This window comes from Benincasa hispida, chromosome 8, assembly GCF_009727055.1.
Source record: "Benincasa hispida cultivar B227 chromosome 8, ASM972705v1, whole genome shotgun sequence".
Taxonomy (NCBI): Eukaryota; Viridiplantae; Streptophyta; class Magnoliopsida; order Cucurbitales; family Cucurbitaceae; genus Benincasa; species Benincasa hispida.
The window spans coordinates 60,436,806-60,452,551 of NC_052356.1; the positions used below are offsets into that span (position 1 = coordinate 60,436,806).

Consider the following 15,746-nt stretch of genomic DNA (forward strand, 5'->3'; position numbering starts at 1 on the left):
ATTAACTAGGGTTTACTCTTATAAATTGTTCTTGGTCTTCTAAAATTTGTTTCCACTAGCTCGAATGAGTTATATTTTTTCTTATCCATTTATATTGTATTTATTTCATCTTTATTATTCCTTCCACTGCTAATATCTGTTCTGTTTACTGACTGTCTTCCATACTTTTTTCTTCTAGATTTCCTCTTGTTGTTTCAATAATAAACCATGTGTCATTCCCTTGCCATTTTTCTTTGCTTTTCTATCGAAATTGTATGGCAAGTGAATTTTTGGTAGGGGATACTGACCATGTTATTGGAGCTAGGTGGGGTCAATCCACCCAAATAACATGTCTTTTTTTTTTTAATCTTTTTCCCCTGATGGTCGATGATGATTTGTTCAAAAAATCTATGGTCTCATATTTGAGTATGATTTATGATTTAATTTTATTTTATTTCGATATTTGAGTATGATTTATGATTTCCTTATGTTTTGTGGATTGTTTTATAATTTTTTCATCCATACATATTCAATTTGTTTTGTGTTCTACATTTGATGAGTGGATTTTTTTTCTTTGTTTTCGGTATTCAACTAAATTCAATTTTTATACATTTAAATTTAACTTCAATTTTACAAGTGTTGAAAGTGTTTATTTGTGTTGTTTGGAGTTGGATTTGTTCCAATGAAATAACTATATCAAATCATAAGGCCTTCTAATCTTTATTATTATGTCCATTCATATGTGAGATATTATGTTGTATTTATGTCCATTTTCAGCTCAACCACCGAATTAATATTGACCTGACCATTACTTAATTTATTTATTTATGAGTTGACTCTCTTTATTATGGGTGTATTGTACTTACTGTTTGAACTTATTGAGGTTAGGTGCACTTAAGTGTACCCAACTTTCCTCACCAGCCATCCTTATTAATCCTCTATTCATACCTGAATCTCTCCTCATATTTTTTAGACTTCTCCACAACCTCATTTGGTAAATTGTGTTAGTACGTCCTTGCTCTAACCTTTTTATTTCAACTTTTTCTTAAACCGTTTTACATTCTCATATGTGTTGTTTGGCTATTGCAATATATTTTGTTTCCTTTTTCCACATCTAACTTCATCTTATTCCATCCATATAAGGTATGCTTTCTTCTTTCCTTATAATCAAAGTAAGATATGCCGCTAACATTTTTATGCTTTTGTTAGACCCTGAACCGATTCATCTTCCCCTCTAGTTGTGGACTATCTCGACCTTCATTCACTCCGAACATAATCATAGGTATAATCTATTATATTTTATTTCTATTCCAATCATACCCTATGGTCTAACTATACTTCTTTTTCTTCCGTGTAGAGCCTGAACTAACCGCACATTCTTTTCCTAACTAGTTTGAGGTTCGTAAATTTTACGTTCGGAATTATCTTCGTTATAGTCTATTGTTTGTTGAACATGTTGAAGATTGTTTAGTTGTAATGTATTATGGTTTTGTATTTTTCACTTATATGTTGAACTTGTTGAGGACTGTTTAGTTGTGGACTTTGATTTGTTGCAAATATTTCATGTTTTTTTTTTATTTTTTAAATATCATATGAAGTTGTTTAATTTTGAATAATGTCTTTATGATGTATACATGCATGAATCAGAATGGTAGGTGATGGAAAAAGATTGAAACACATATAGACAAAAGCTGAGGACGCTAGGTTGGTGAATGCCCTAATCTCTTTGGTGAAGTCTGGTTGGAAGTCCGATAATGGGACCTTTCGCACGGGATATCTACAACACTTTGAGCGACTATCAAACCATACTTCCACTTCTCATATTCTTCACTCTTTTATCTTTGCTTTCCATTTTGGCATCAAAAGGCATTCATGGTAGTAGGTGAATATTAGAATTTCATAATAAGATTCATGTTTAGAGTGTTCCTTGAAGAGTCTTTAATGTGAAGAGAAAGAAGTTTGTACTAGGAATATTTTGCAATAAAAACTCTTATTTCTCAAGATTCGTCTCTAAGTGAAGCTTTGTTTGCCATCAAATATCATACATTCATCTCAATATTCAAAGTTTGTTATTAAATTCTATCGGATTATCTTTTGATAAACCTAGTGTTTTCCACTGTAGGTTCATAAGATTATTGGTAAGTTTGGTGTTCTAATAGACAATTAAAAAATTATTAAGATTTGAAGTTTTAGATATTTAATGTCTCAATTAATTGGTAAAATGCTTCAAACACTCATATTACTAAAAAAAAAATATGAAAATTTAAGAATTTAGTTGATAAAATTAACATAATTATTAACTTTACAGAAGTATAGAGTTTAAATCGATATAATTTATTAAATTTTTAATAGTTTAAAGTAGGGTGTTTATTGGTTGGATACTTTTTAGCAAGTTTTAAGTTTTTTCAACCCAAATAACCCTCATTAAATAATGAAATCAACCCAATCTAACCGTGAAACATTTGAGTTGGGTTAGTTCGGATTATTTTATATAAATCCAAGAACCAACACAAATCATAAAATTTACATTTATTTAAATCCAACTAAATCCAAATGAGTTGACAACTCAATTTAAATTGGATTAGATTGATGAATTTTTTAGATCATCAACTTTTTTTTAACACACCTAATTTAAAGGCATACATACATATTTTTTTTAAACTTTTTATTAATATAAAATAGCATGGAACAAATAAATTGAAATATTGTGGTTTGTTAAGCTCTAAACTTTGTTTGATAATTGATATGAAGGGACGAGGATAAACTTAGATTTAATAATAATAAGAAAAACGAGTGTATTAAATATAAAATAAAAAAGGGTGAGAGAATGAGGGGAAATGGTTTGTTTGTCCCACATCGGTAACCTTCATAAGCGATAGCAAGTGGAAGGGTATAAAAGGAGCGTGCATACGACTTTCAAAAGCATACCTTTCTCGGCCTTTTGGCTAAGATCAAGTGTAGTATCTGTTCTTATCAGTTTAATATCTGATACGTGGGCCATAGGCCCACATGATATTAAATTAATTTTTTTAGGGGGAGGGCCCATCACGGTAGCTTGCTGCTGGGGCTCTCGAGTGTCGCCCAATGCGTTGCACTACAGCTTGGGCCTGGCGCACCCCTGCAGTTTCAAGTTTAAATGATTTCTTTCCAGGAATGGACTGAGAGCCTAAAATAAATTGAACTTCTTATTTAGTAAAAATTGGACCGTTTTCAAGCATGTGAAGTATCTTACCTTTGTCTTTTAGGAAAAATATTAATCCATACCAATTTTCAAAATAGCCACAACTTTTCATCTTCAATTTCTCCTTCTAAACCATCTCAGTTTCGGGCTTCTGTCGTCCTAACATCTCAGATCTTCCGCGGTCGCCTCCCTCCGTTCATGCAACTCCATCGTCACCGACACGCCCTACCAAGGTCCAGCTACCGCTATGGATCCTGTTCGACTCGCTGTCCCCTGACGTGTCTTTTTAGCAGTCAGTCAGCCGATGCTCGAACGCCAGGCGTTGCCTACCGTCGAACAAATTATGAATACTCCATACGCTGTGGATACTCTGTAGGCTGCCATCTTAAATCGGGACCGTCGCTTGAGTCTCCGACGTATTAGATCGTGCCGCCGAGCATTTCTGTAGCCCTACGCATTCGATCGCTAACTAGCCTGAGTCGACGTCGTGCGCCGCTGCTAGTAGTCGTCTTCAAGTTGCCGTTCGATCGCACTGCCCAGCCAGCTGCTTGTCGGGTGTCCGTCCAGTTGCCCCTTTCCGTCGAGTACTGTCGCCGTGAATCGCCATGTCTCATATATATTGTAATTTACATCCATGTATTAAGATGGCTTGAGAATTAGGTTTTAGGTTTGACGGTATATACCGTCATATGATTATTTGGACGGGGGTTTTATTGTATCCTGTCATATTATGTTGAATATTGAACCATTTATAAATCGTGGTAAGATATTTTTGTTTATTTTCGACTACTTCAAATTTATGATATATATTGTGATATAAATGAAATTTGTGATATATACTGTGATTTATATTAGAACATTGAATCAATTTCTGATTTATATATAATTTGTGATTTATATAATGTATTATAATTGATAAAGAAAGTACTTGTAATTTATATATTATACTATCATATAGATACTGTATATCTAAACTTTCGAATTCAAAAAGACATCTTTTAAAACTAAAGAAAGGTCAAAAGAAGATATCAAAATTACTCACTCATGGACAACTTTGTCCTTTCTATGAATTTTACAATAACAAAAAACTATTCATAACGGCAATTATCGACGAGCATCATCTAAAAAAAAAAAAAACTCTTTTGAAAGCATTTTTAGTTGACAAAATATGTATGAATATGGAGAAAGATGTAGTACTATGGTAATGTGAATTTTGTTCATATTAACTCTATATATTACTCGCTACAGTAACATACATTTAAAAATACTAAGGAGTCTATCAATATTAAAAAAATATTAGATAAATTTAAAGTATAAACTCAAGACTTTATATTATATAATATAATATCCGTTTGTTTTCAACGAGGACTCCGTGGCCCAATGGATAAGGCGCTGGTCTACGGAACCAGAGATTCTGGGTTCGATCCCCAGCGGAGTCGGTTTTAATTATTACTTTTTATACAATTATAATTTTTTTTCACCTTTTTATTTTTCTTTTCGCATTGATCAATCACTTTACTACAGGTTCTTTTTAAATTTCAATCCACTCTGTAAACAATTTAGTCATTAAATCTATAGTGAATAGCAACTCAGTTACTCAGTTTAATGTAGTTTTAAATTTATAATAATTTGGTCTATAAGTTTTAGGGGGTTTTGAGATACAAAATTGAATTCATGTTTGTATTTGGAATGTAAAATTATTTTATTTGAATTAAGAAGTTTATGATTGAAATTTTGAGTTGAGTTCACATATCACTAATATTTGGTATAGTTTTTCTGACATAAATAATCTATTTTTATGTCGATTAGTTTTGTTTATAATTTTTTATTAAATAATTTTACGCATCTTGTTTTGATCACTATAGATTGCATTTTGTTTTATTTTATTTATTTATTTTTAAAATACACATGTATTTTGGGAGTTTTGGGGAATGAGATTTAGAGTTAACTTTTAGATCATGCATTTCATTTTTTTTCTAATTTAAACAATCATTTTATAAATTTGTGCATGTAATGTTTCAAGTTGAGTCTAATAAAATTATATTAGATTCATTGGAACAAAACAAATTTGGATATATATTGTAAGTGAAATACTCAAAATGTAGTTGTACTATGATGACCCTATTAATAGTCATGTTACATGGTTGACACAAACAATATGTAACAAATGCCCAAGTTCACTTATACAAAAGAAAATTACATAAAGTTTCCAAATCCTCTATCTGATAGATATGGTCGACAACTTTCTTTTGCTTTCCGAACTCCAATTACCAAGTTAGTCGACATGAGTATAAAAAATTGGTGGCATACAACATTAGGCCCCAAATACTAAGTTGGTATTTTAGCCCAACTTCCCAATTTTTAGCAACTCACATACTCACCCCGAACACCCCCTTAATTAGTAATAATTCATTTCCAATACTTTGAAATTTGTAACAATTTAATCTCTATTGTTAAAAATCTCATCAATATTAAGGGTAAGCTTTTATCATGTACTAACTTTTTGTTTATAGTTCATGTATTTAATCTACACGTATAATTTTTTAAATTAATTCTTAAAAAGTTTTTAACAATAGGGACTAAATCATTGAAAATTATAAAATACATGAACTAAAATGTAATAAATCCAAAAGTACATGGACAATTTGTTATTAACTAAAGTTCAATGGCTAATTTGTTTCTTCCATAAAAGTTTATTGATCAGAAGTATTTTGTTAACCTAAATAAAATGTTTAAATATTAGTTTCATCATTTTAACCTTTTAAGTTTCAAATTTTATTATTTTAATAGATACGCTTTAAAAATTAACAATTTGGGTGCTTTTCATTTTCTTTTTCATCTAATTTTCTCATTAGAAATTTTAGCATAAAACTTTATTCACTAAAATTTTTACAATATTGCCATAAATTTAGTACAAATATCAAAGTAGTATTTAAATTTAAATAAAATTATTTCAACAATTTACATTTTCTAATCTTTGAAATTTTGCGATTGCAAAAAACTGAACTTTACGCCCGTTTGATAATATTCAATATGGAAATTGTTCTTTTTGTAATATTAAAAGACTTTCTGACCCAATGGACAAGGCGTAGTTCTACGAATCCATAATTTCTGGGTTCGATCCCCAGTAGAGTTGTATTTTTTTTTTCAAATTTCTCATTCCAAGCAATTTCATCTTATTTTATTTTTATTTTAAATTTTATTGATTTATTTTTATTTTCCGTTCAACAAAATTAAGATGTATTTAGAATACATTTTCAAGTGTTTAATTTGGAAAGTAAATTATTTTAGAAGAAATTAGAGTGTTTCACAACTATTTAAAATAGCTTTTCAAGCATATTTTATAAAAAATATTTAAATAAAAATGAGTTTTTTTTTCTTCAGTAAATAACTTTCTCTCAAGTCAGTCCAAACGAACCCTCAATTCTAAGATAATAACGTTAAAAGGGTATTTTTAAATATAAAAAAATATTTAAAAATATTTACACTTTATAGCAAAACATTATAAAAGTACAACACACTTTTGGAACTTTTTGTTATAAATATAAATATTTTTAAAACCTTTCTATTTATAATAATTTCTCTATGTTTTTTTTTTTTTCTAAATCTTGTGTAATATATATATATATATATATTATTTCTATAAGTTGTTAATGTTTTTCTAACTAGGATAATGAAGGCATTTGTCTTGTGATGCATATATAATTAAATAGAGTTAACAGAGTTAACAATCTTTCAAATATATATAAAATTAACAAATATCTTATGATTCATTTCACAATGTTAAGGTCCATTTAGAGTTGAAAGTTCTAAATGTTGGAACAAATTTTATTATTTTGTTATTTTGTCTAACACTATAGATTAAATAAGAGCAAAATATTGATGGTTTAATCATGTAGCTTACGTATTTTTTTGTATATACGTTCAAAGTTTTATTTTGAAAATTCTTTTCTCATGCCCTTTTTCATTTTATATATGTCTCTCAATTCAATATATAATACGTTTATACATGTTTGTCAAACATATACATAAAGATTTTTTTTTTTTCAATTTGAATTATATCACCCATATTATAAAGTATAACTTGCATTTATGTAATATAAACAAGGAATGAAACAAGAATATATTATCCCATAAAATTAAATATATCCCATATTTATGAAATATAGACATGAAACAAAATAATAATATATTCCTATATTATTTTATATACCATAAATTTATGGAATATAAACATAGAAGAGAACAAATATATGAAAACATACAAATATATGATAGAATCCAAACAATATAACAACTCACTAGGTTCTCCTCCAAAACAATTAACCAAATAGTTATTCTTCAAGACACCACAAATAAATCACTAAATAATCATCAAGCAATCAACCAAACAATGGACAACAATAAACCACAAAATTCTAGAAGACTAAAAACAAAGAGCACACATGGATTATACGTGGAAAACCTCTTCGATGTGGAGAGTAAAAACCACGAGACTTGTGAGAAGTCCACCCTTGTCAGCTCCTCTTATTATGATAAAATTGAGAAAAAAAGAACCCAAATCAGTCATACAAAGGTTTACTACCCACCAATACTTTCATACATAAAAGATGAACACTTGAGAGATAAAAAGAATGAAAGTCACCCAGTTTTACAAGTTCTTTTCGACATTGATTACGAACAAACCAAACCACCAAACAACAATCCAACCGTTAGAAATAACCCCTCATGTGTCCCAAACAAGAAAACCAAATTTCAGCACGATCTAATGGTTCAAACCTCGACAATCAATAACTTTGAGGAAGTTGTCGCTGAAAAATCGAACTATTGCCTTTCTCTCTGATTTTCTGCCTTTTTTTTTCCACTCTTTTTCTCCTTAGGTCATCCTCATATTACATAAAAGAAAACCGATAGCTTTCAAGATGGGCCAATCCAACAAATTAGCCCCAATTGGGCTCACAAAACACAAGTTTAAAATAAAGTTTTGCTTGTGCAATACGTGGGCTGGACACCCACAACAATCTCCCTCTCCAGCCCAACACGGGGAAGACTCAATCACATCCATGATCACTTGAACCTCATCTTGGCAAGCTTACAATGCTCAATTTTGCTTCCGGGAACTACCTTAGTTAACATATTTTCACTATTCTTATCAGTGTGGACTTTTTTTTAGATTCAATCTCTTCTCTTCAATTACATCTCGTAGCAAATGATATCTAATGTCAATGAGTTTAGTACGAGCATAATACATTGGATTCTTGCTCAAATCTATAGCACTCTGTCTATAAAAAAAATATAACATACTCACTTCGCTTAAAACCCAACTCTTGAAGGAACCTTTTAAGCCATAACATCTCATTGTTTTCTTTTATTGCTGCAATATACTCTGCCTCAATTATGGACAATGCTACGCATTTTTGTAGCTTAGATTGCCATGAGATGGCTCCTCCTAAAAGTGTAAACACATAATATGATGTAGACTCTTGGTTATCAAGATCACCTTCCATGTCTGCATCAATATAGCCTTCAAGCATAGATTTGCCACCTCCATAACATAAACTCAATTTGGAGGTGCCCCGTAAGTATTTGAAGATCTACTTCACTACTTCCCAGAAGCCTTACTTGGGTTGGATAGAAAACGCTCACTAGACTGATTGCATGTGTAATATCAGGTCTAGTACACACCATAACATACATCAAAGAATCAACAATAGAAGAGTAAGGAATGGATGACATAACTTCTTTCTCTTTTTCTGTTGTAGGGCAAGCTCTCTTACTTAGCTTAAAGTAAGTTGCTAGTGGTGTACTAACAGACCTAGTATGCTTCATGATAACTTGTAGAAATACAAGTTATTTATACTGTTTTATTTAGATATTGAGGTAAAAAGAAAGAAAAGTTGCATCGATAGTATAGAAATTGGCTAAGAAATGCGAAAATTATAAAATGTCATCAATACACCTACTAACACTATTGCAATGGTAGAATAGAATGTTTCAGTTTTTGTTTGTAAGAAATCAGTCACTGCATGCGTTCATGGCTCAAAAGCAAAATAAACAACGCATCTATGTTGCATTACGCCCATCAATCGAGAACGAAGAGATCATCAATGCAATGACGGCGCATGCGACAATCGATCAAGAGCTCTAGCGATCAACGCAATTTCAACCGCATGCAGTAATAAAAAACAACACCGCATGTGATGATCGATCGAAGATGTAAAGAGCAACGTATTTGCAGAGGATTTTGACAAATGTACAGCTTTTAGTTGTGCATTTATGACGGATTGATTGCGTAACAGAAGAAATATTCACTCCGCCATTTCAGGAACTACCACAACCATACAGTGGGGACCACACATTCAAAGAGCCAAGCTTCGCCTATAAATAGCTTCTGCAAATTCACTGAAAGATATACATGAATACATAGAGACGTGTATATACTGATTCTGAGAGAGAAACTGGTTTGAAGAGACTTACAGAGTAGATCCGGGCGAACCACGATACAAGGCCGAGAGGTGAGTCTCCGAGCAGAGAATCCTTCAAATTCCCGTAGCTAAAGCTCTGTGCAAAGGTCAATTCTATCGGGAAAGCAAGCCTGAGATGGAAGCTTTCCTCTCCATTACTTCCACACGCCGACAAGGACAACCTCCATTTAGGATCTGTGTCAAGACGTTGACACTTCTTCTGTATTTGTTTCTAATCTCTATTTCATCATTTGTATTCATATTTCTTAATCTTTCATTCACACCATGTATCGAACGCTTAATTCTAGAATTAAATGTTATGATAATTACCATTGCCATTTCTCTGTCTCTTTCCGTTCATCCATAACCCATTTTCTTCATGATGTTTTCCTAATTCCCTGGGTAATTAGCAAGAATTAAGCGAGTGGGTTAATTTGTGTTAAGAAAATAATTAAGTTTAGCTAAAGCATGCTCGACGGCATCTTCACCTGTGAGAGCAGAAGTGAAGATGTTATTCCGCCTATCGAGAGAGGGTTGGAAGAATGCGTTAACTAAAGCGAGAAGTATTTCCAGAGATGGAAACAACCTTGCGTTTATCACGTTACCATAGAGTATGAGAATGCGGCCGATCACCGAGAGGTGTATGCCAAGGGAAAGCGGAACCTTAGTTGCATCTTTAACGCAATTGACAAACTTGCGATGTTTTTACTATTTATTCTTTCTCTTTCTGCTTCATCCATAAAGACTTGCCATCGCATACATAGAATAATCCGAGGTCGAATATAGATTGTTTGTACAACTTCACAGTCAGTTCTCGACTTCAGTATCTTGTATCATATTAGTTTAGGATTTTATTTTATCAACGCAATTTTATTTCTTCGTAATTTACATTCCTGTATAAACCTAATTCTTTATTCATTGTTAAACCAGTCCCATGTATCACAAAAGTAACGGATTAACGAAAACAATCCCTATGTTCGACCTTAGATTATTCTGAGAAACTTGCGTTGGAATTATACTTGGTTTCAGCGCAAGAAAACTTGGGACAAGCACTACTACATCGCATATTACGAACATATCATTAACAACGCATATACTTAGACGTAGTATCACATAGAAATTCTCTTTATCGCAAATGCACTTGAGCACATACATAACACATACATAGCATATTATCTGTCATCACAGTGCATGCATAACAAGGAACTAATTTTATCGTTACAAGTTTATGACAGATAATGTGATGATAAAATTAGTAACAATGCATAACTTGTAACGATAAAACGTCTGAATGCTCCTCAAACCCAATTAAGTCCAACTCGATTCACGAATAGATGTAGAACACCACCACAAGTTTTACTTTGGTATTCTCGGTGTGAGAATCCAGGAGTTATAGGCTCTGTGTGATCTTGGATTGAGGAAGATAAGAGGTATATGATCGAGTAGACGTTCGAGTAAGTGGGAGGTAAGAACATTGTCTATCTCATAGACAATGTACTCAATTGTTTAGTAAACGGAAGCCTATCACATAGACTTTACTACTCGATCGTGTAACAATGATAAAAAAAGTAACTATCGTATAGTCAACTCTTAAATGATCATTTAGACTCTCAACGGCTATCGCTTAGTAAAAACTCTTTTTACTTGATAGCCTTTTTCCATGAGTATTTCCTGAATGATTCAACAACTAATTTTGGAAAACCATTTTCCTTTTATCTCACGGTTACCATAAAACTTCCAATAACCTCCCACTCAAATCGGTTATTAGAGAAAAAGAATTAATGATCAAATAATTAATATATTATAAATAAATATGATAACCAACTTATCATATTATATTTATAACCTATAGTTTTAATACTTCATTATATGAAACATATAAACCATAGTTCTTTTTCTATTTTATGGTACTTAATATAAATCATATTTATATTAATTCCTCCAATTAATATATCTAATACATCACACCAATTATATCACATATAATTGAATTTCCTCTTGTTAATTTGAACACTTCAAACTAACCTAAAACCTGATTCTCAACTTGAACCCATTGAGCTACCAAGGGGACCTCATGGTCTTGTAACTTGAAGCTCCAACGATACGTGAATAACTGACTAAATTCTTTAGTCACAAGATCCACTATCCGTTAACTGACGGATAATCTACTAAAGACCGACAACTATACTCTTCTCACTATAGATATATTTTTGTGTCTATATAACAAATCAACAGTGCGTTAACCCTTCCTAAATTTCTTGTAAGTACAGCTGAGCCAATTTACCGTTTTGCTCCTGTAGTTACATCTAACTCCTTAAGTACTACTAATTCTTCTAATGAACAATAAGTCTTAGTCCTACTATGACTGAGTCCTCTCTTCTAAAGAAAGGGTATGGCCTCTATGTTAAGACCCAGAATCAGCCCTTCAGGAAGCAAATTATCTACTTACCCCTGCTTCTGGGAAGGAGTGAATTTCGACTTGTGTAGCTAAGTTCCCAGCTCCCAAATTAGAAAAATCCTAAAAAAGGTAGGCTTGTTGAGTTAACAATCTGGCCATTCTCACCCATACTAATCAAAGGACCACTCTCATAGGCAAGAGTTCCCAAAACACTCAGGATTAAGGTCATGTCATCTATGGTTATTTTAGTGAAATGTAAGTCCTAATTATCAACGACGTTATATAAAGAGACTAATCATCTCGTGGTCCGGTCTTATACAAACTCTTTGTATAGGACACCCTCGCTCGCATGTCTCCACATAAATGGTCAGGATCATACCATTTGTAGCACTTTACAACACTTGTAAATATCTATAAAGCGGGCCGTATCCGTAGTGTCACTAGGATAAGGGATAAGGTATCCCTTCTTTATCCTTATACTACAGACCATTTAGGTTATTACTTAAGGCATGATCCACTTGTATGTCTCACATACATGCTTAAGTTATATGAAATAACCACTGATCTTAGATTATTGGATATGAGTAAATGAAAATAAAATAATATTTATTTTATTAATAACAATGTGTGCAAATAGTTTACAAACTACGAGACCACCGGGAGAATTAGGACACCAATTCTAACACTATTTTACTTCATGGTTTCTGGTCCCTTATGTGGTTTTCCTCCAAGAATGTAGCATTTGTCGATACAAACACTTGGTTTTTATTTGAATCAAAGAAGTACCCACCTCTCGTTTCCTTGGGGTAGCCTACAAATAGGCATACTTTCGAAAAAGATTCCAACTTTTTGGAATTTGTCATAAGCACATGGGCTGGACATCCCCAAATTCTGAAGTGGTATAAACTACTTTTACGACATATCCACAACTCCAAAGATGTTTCAGAAACACTATTTGATGGAATGTTGTTCAAAATGTAAATAACAGTCTCCATTGCAAATCCCCAGAACAAGTCAGGAAGTTGAGCATAACTCATCATAGACCAAATTATGTCCAACATGGTTCTATTTGTCCTTTCTTATACATCATTTTGCTGAAGTGTACCAGAGGCTGAGAGTTGAGACTTTATTCCATGTTCTATCGTATAGTTCTGAAATCTTAAGTCCATATACTCTTTACCATGATTAGATCATAGTGTTTTTTTATCTTTTTACCTAACAAATTTTCAACCTCAGTCTTATATTCCTCGAACTTTTCAAGTACTTTAGACTTGTGTTGCGTTAGGTATAGATACCTGTATATTGACTAATCATCTATAAAAGAGATGAAATATTCATATGCTCATCTTGCTTTTATATTCATTAGACCACAAATATCTAAATGTATAAGTTCCAAGGCTTCTTTGGCTCTATAACCTTTTCTAGTAAAAGGTCGTTTTGTCATCTTACCTTCAAGGCATGACTCACATACAGGTAAATAATTTTCTTCTAAACTATTTAGAAGTCCATTTTTCACCAATCTCTCAATCTTATTGAGATTAATGTGACATAACCTTAGATGCCAAATGTGACAATTTCTTTAGGAGAAATCCTTGGTCTCTTAGCAATTGTTGCCGTTCTAACATTTCAGTATTTAGTACAACCTTTGTAACTAACGACCTTAGTACATATAGGTTACTTTCTTTTGAAGCAAATTCTATCTCCATTCCATTTTAGAAAATAAACACTTTACTTCTAGAGAAGGAGAGAGAATAATTTTGCTCAATCAAATAAGAAACAAAGATTAAATTCCTTTTCATATTAGAAACTACATATATGTCATCTAATAATATATATCATTTAATGTCCAAAAGTAACTTAAGTCTGCCTGCGTCAATAGCTGAAACGACCTCACCAGTACCAACTCGAAGAGTCATCTTCCCAACTTCCAATTCTCCAAGAATTAAATCCCTAATAGGAAGAACAGACGTGATTAATAGCTCCTGAATCAGCTATCTAATCAGAATCATTATTCTCTATTAAGAATTTCTAGTATAGGTAAATCAGATTACTATAATTAGACCTCTTCCTATTATGGAGAGCAGTAGGATTAACTTGAATACCCTTATTATGAACTCCAAGTTTTTCCTCTGAGGTCAAACCTCTTTGATAAACTTCGTTAGAGTTAGCTACTTTTGCCTCCTCTATTTGTCCCTTGACATTTAATACAAACCAGAGTTCAAATAGAGAGCTAACATTACTGATTTCATCTATATTAACCCCATCCTGCTTGAATTGTGAGGACACTCACTCAAAAAAACTCTTGCATTGATTTCATGATCTGAAGTGCAGTGACCATGCTCTTAAATCTTATGGCTAAGGCATCAGGTATGCTTGCCAAAATTTGAACTTGAGCCTCAAGATTGGTCTTCGTCCACCTTTTTTATCCATCACGAACATTTTGTGTTGCATCAAAGGTTGGAGCTAGAGGACATTCCTCAGTCAAGATGAAGTTAAGGTCATTAACCACGAACATAGTTTTAATCGATTCTTTCTAAGTTGTGTAATTGAATTCAGTCAATATTTCAGCATTAAGAAGGTTCATTTAAGTGCTAGTCATTTTTGCTAATACAAAACAAATTACTTATTTTAGACACTTATGCAAAAATTCATTTTAATCCAATCAATTTAGCAAAAACTAATAATGAACTCAACATTATTCCATTTTGCAACGATGCTTCAGTGATTTAGGACAAAAGCCACTGAAGGTAGTTAGTCACCATTTTCCTGAATTGAGACACTTCTAAACCAATCGTTACACTAGAATAACTCATATTCCTATAACGATTAGTCACCCTTGATTTGGTCTAGAAATCATTACTTGCTTAACAATTTCTTGTAAATGTGACCATTCGTTTTAGACCATAGACTTCTATCCCAATGAGCCAACATAAGAAAAAAAACGATTGGGACAAAAACTAAAGTGATCCTATCCATAAACCATTTCTGAAATTTGCCCCTGATATTGACCTAATACACAAACCATCCGAAGGGGGACGTTCCTAGGGCACCTCGAGGCCGTGCAAGAAGGTCTCACGATGTAAACCAGTGAAGGAGACTGTAGGACATATTGACACATATCCTTCTCTAACTTACTATAAAAACTCTTTCTATTCACTTTGATATCGACCCAATGCAAACACCATCCGAAGGGGGACGCTCCCAGGTCACCTCAAGACAAAGTATGAGTCTGACGGTGTGAACTTTTAGGGAAAACGTGAGTGGAAAAAATTGACATATCGTATATATCTTTTTCCTCCCACTGAGTATTTTACAAAAATGGGTTTATTAACTTAGTAAAAACTGGCTAACTAATTTTAACTAAGTCTTTGTTAATTTGCTCAATATAACACTTATATTGACTATTTCAATAATATGTGACTTCATTTGTTAAACTTTTTAACGAAGTCAATCACTTATTGCATGCTTATAAAATATTTGCCCAATTCACCTTCCAGGTCGGTTCCCAGGTAGAGGTATTTCGTTTCCTTCAGCTTAAATACCTCAGCCTAGACAAAACTTTCCTTAGACAAATGTCCTTTATGGACAATTATTTTATAAATTTAACTCTAATTGAAATTTATTTTAATCCTATTAAAATGAATTAAAAAATTAACCTATTTATAATCTCATTAGAAACGTGTTTAACATAAGTCTAGGTGAATTAATTTTAAACCATTTAAAA

The 15,746-nt window shown here is 32.2% G+C and overlaps 2 non-coding genes across 2 annotated transcripts; both read left to right on the plus strand.

The window, feature by feature from the left end:
• Positions 1-2,903: 2,903 nt before the first annotated feature.
• LOC120084305 lies at positions 2,904-3,100 on the plus strand. The gene has a single exon (XR_005483668.1). It is a non-coding gene; the product is annotated as a U2 spliceosomal RNA (small nuclear RNA).
• A 1,426-nt stretch (positions 3,101-4,526) lies between these two features.
• TRNAR-ACG lies at positions 4,527-4,599 on the plus strand. Its single transcript has one exon. It is a non-coding gene; the product is annotated as a tRNA-Arg (tRNA).
• Positions 4,600-15,746: the final 11,147 nt, after the last annotated feature.